Consider the following 4223-nt stretch of genomic DNA (forward strand, 5'->3'; position numbering starts at 1 on the left):
TGCCCCTTATAGTGCTGCACAAACGTTATGGCCCCATAAGATGCTTTGTACAGTCAATGCCCCTTATAGTGCTGCACAAACGTTATGGCCCCATACAGATTATCCGTACAGTCACTGCCCCATATGCTTTTGCTGCGATAAAAAAAAAAAAATCACATACTCACCTCTCTTCGCTCAGGACCCCCGGCACTTTCAATATTTACCTGCTCCTCGTGCGGCTCCGTCTTCAGCACTGACATTCAGCAGAGGGCGCGCAATGACTACGTCACCGTGCCCTCTCACCTGAGCGTCACAGCCAGAGGACGCTGATGACGGAGCTGCACCGGAACGAGGAGCGGTAAATATCGCGCAGCGCTGTATACTCACCTACTGCTGGCGCTGTGCTGTCCCTGCTTCTTCCAGCGCTGCATCTTCTTCCTGTATTGAGCGGTCACAGTTACTGCTCATTACCGAAATGAATATGTGGCTCCACCTCTATGGGAGGTGGAGCCGCATATTCATTACTGTAATGAGCGGGACCATGTGACCGCTCAGTACAGGAAGAATATGCAGCGCTGGAAGAAACAGGGACGCGCAGGGACCGCGCCAGCAGTAGGTGAGTATAATTAGATAGCCCCCGCCCCCCCTCCCCTGCCGACCCCCGGGTATGACTCGAGTATAAGCCGAGAGGGGGACTTTCAGCCCCAAAAAATGGGCTGAAAATCTCGGCTTATACTTAAGTATAAATGAAGTACCGTATATACTCAAGTTAGGGGTCAGCATTCTCATGAGTGGTGTCATGGAGTCAGTAATAGGCCTATTGTTAATTATCTAAAGGGCCTCACTCAAATTGTCTCTCCATTGTCCATATGTATCTGATTGTGTAAGTTTCTTCAGTGTGGATTTCAACAATCCATTCATTCTCTCAATTAGACCAGCCGCCTGTGGGTAATATGGCATATGATACACCCATTCTATGTTGTGTTGCCTGGCATAGTCTTTGACATGTTGTCCTGTAAAGTGAGATCCATTATCTGTTTGTACTTGCAAAGGAGTACCATAATACTGTGTAATCAGTTCTAAGGTTCTCAAAGTACTCCATTGGGTGGCTGATTTACATGGAAATCCCGCCATCAGTCCAGAATATGTGTCTGCAGCTGTACAAATGTATTTACATTGTCTACTCTCAGGGAGGGGCCCCACAAAATCCAGCTGCCATATCTGGGCCGATACCTGTCCCCTCCCAATATGTCCCATAACGGTGTGTGGTACCTCTCGTTTCTGCGAGTGTTGACATATGGGACACTGTGCAATAACTTGTTTGATGGTGTCTGGAGTTAAGGGCACTCCTCTCTCTTGTGCCCACCTGTAAGTGGCTTTCTCTCCCAAGTGTCCACTTTTTTGGTGCGCCCAAACGGCTGTACCTTGCAACCATGTTTCTTTTTCTTTATCAGACTCAGTATCTGCGACAAAGATGGAGGCTGCCGCATCTGCTTGGGAATTAAATAAACGTTCAAGTGAGTTAAGAGGGACATGAGCATCAACATAAAATACAGTACTTTTAGTACATTGAATTATTTCCTCAATATTTTGCCACACCTCTCTCCCCCAAGTCCTGAAATTTGTACCCGGGGTCCTTTAAATTTTTTAGGGTTTCCATAAATTAAGGTAGCCTCCGCCCCCGTATCAATGAATGCTGGTACTCTTTGGACATTGCCGCCTTTCCAATGTATGGATAATTGGACATAGGGTCTTTCATCCCTTCTTATCCATATAGGGGCTTGGCTTGCTACCTATGCCGAGGAATCAGAATCATAGTCTGAATCCTTCTTAGGAGGGTCTGAAGAAATTTCCTCCTGCACTTTTTATGGCTGCCATTGTAGCCATTTCTAACTTAACAACATCGAGGGGTTAACGGCATCACCTGCCTTTGCAGGGATCCCCATGAGTACCTTAACAACATCATGGGGCTCTGAGCCCTTGAGCTTATCATCCCATGCCTCTGCAAGTCCACTACTTCCCAATTCATGCGCTATTATATCATATGGAGCCTCGGACCAGCCGGGGACCTCTGGTTTTTACTTGACTTTCTCTTCTTTACTTCGCCTGAACATTGTAACAAAAATTTGGCAACATGCCAAATGCTGATTTTTTTTTTTTGCACGAAGAATTATCAATCAAAATATATCACTTTGATAAAAACAGAATTTCAAAATTATGTTCAGACAAAAAGTTATAAGGATTTCTAAAAATTGGCTTTGTGCCAAAAAGAAACAATCTTCCAGCAACTTAACAATTTCCTTTGTCTAGACAATCAAACTTACAAGAATCCATCTATTATCCATCACAAAATTATTTTTCATAAAAAACTTTACATTCATAAAATCCTGCCGACTACGCCAATTTATGTCTAAGGCTACTTTCACACTAGCGTTAACTGCATTACGTCTCAAAACGTCTTTTTTTCGAAAAAACGCATCCAGCAAAAGTTTTTGCTGGATGCGTTTTTTCCCCATAGACTTGTATTGGCGACGTATTGCGACGGATTGACATACGTCGTGTACGTTTTACGACGTATGCGTCGAAATTTGGCGACACGTCGTCTCAAAAAAACGTTGATTGTAACGTTTTTTGTCTCCGCCTAAAAAACGTGTCGCGACGCATCCTGCGGCATACGTCGTTGGCTGCAATGGAAGCCTATGAGCGACGGATGCGTCGGGACACGTCGTACGACGCAATACAGCGCTGCAATACGTTTTTTTTACACTGAGCATGCTCAGAAGCAGAATTTTGTTGCCAATTGGCCAGACACCCCCAAATCTATATAAACCTGGCCTGGGCCTTCAACCCCACATATGCCAGCAAGAAGACAAAGAGAGGAGAAGCCTGCCAGCAAGAGCCCAGCCAGCAACAGGACCCCAGCCAGCCACAAGACCCCAGCCAGCCACAAGATCCCAGCCAGCCACAAGATCCCAGCCAGCCACAGGAGCCAGCCAGCCACAGGAGCCAGCCACAGGACCCCAGCCAGCCACAAGACCCCAGCCAGCCACAAGACCCCAGCCAGCCACAAGATCCCAGCCAGCCACAAGATCCCAGCCAGCCACAGGAGCCAGCCAGCCACAGGAGCCAGCCACAGGACCCCAGCCAGCCACAAGACCCCAGCCAGCCACAAGACCCCAGCCAGCCACAAGATCCCAGCCAGCCACAAGATCCCAGCCAGCCACAAGATCCCAGCCAGCCACAGGAGCCAGCCAGCCACAGGAGCCAGCCACAGGAGCCAGCCACAGGACTCAAGCCACAGGACTCCAGCCACCATAGAGCCAGTGTGAGTATTGCAATTTTTGTGTGCATCTGTGTGCCTGTGCATTTCTGTGTGTATGAGGTACTACTGACTACAGCAAGAGCTTAAAACCTGAAGAGAACCTGAGGCCTGCCATCGTCCTGCACCAGCCAGTGCCATGCTAGAGTCCAGATCCACCCTGATGCCAGCCACTGTGAAGACCTGCAGCTCCAGCCAAAGGATTGTCAGCCTTTTGTATGTGTGTGTAATGTGTGTGTGTGTATGCGTCTTCTGATTGGGTTCACCTTTCTGCCTTTGTTGTACATATGTGTATTTGCATAAAGCTATGTGCGTGCATGTGTATGTGTGCATTTTTGTACGGCTGTGTGCTTTTGTATCATGTGCCTGCACCTTATTATGCCTTTGCCAATCTTATGCCTGTTCATGTGGGAGGGTATGTGTCCATGTGCAGGATTGCATCAGGATGTGGTCAGGATTTTCCATCAGTATTTGTACGCCAAAATCAGGAGTGGGTGATAAAAGCAAAAGTGTGCCTGTTTTCCTATTATACTTTCCCTCTAATAATTGTTACACTCCTGGTTTTGGCTTACAAATACTGATGGAAAATCCTGACCAAATTCTGATGCGATCCGGAATGTGGACACATACCATGCATGTTTGTGTGCGTCTTGTTGATTGCATGTGCATTTGTCCATGCTTTAATTGGTTATTTGCCTTTTTCTGATGTATTGACTGTATAGTGGTCTGTGCAGCATGTGGTTTAACCCCTTCACCCCCAAGGGTGGTTTGCACGTTAATGACCGGGCCAATTTTTACAATTCTGACCACTGTCCCTTTATGAGGCTATAACTCTGGAACGCTTTGACGGATCTTGGCGATTCTGACATTGTTTTCTCGTGACATATTGTACTTCATGTTAAAGGTAAAATTTATTCGATATAAC

The sequence above is a fragment of the Ranitomeya variabilis genome, chromosome 2, assembly GCF_051348905.1.
Source record: "Ranitomeya variabilis isolate aRanVar5 chromosome 2, aRanVar5.hap1, whole genome shotgun sequence".
Lineage (NCBI taxonomy): Eukaryota > Metazoa > Chordata > Amphibia > Anura > Dendrobatidae > Ranitomeya > Ranitomeya variabilis.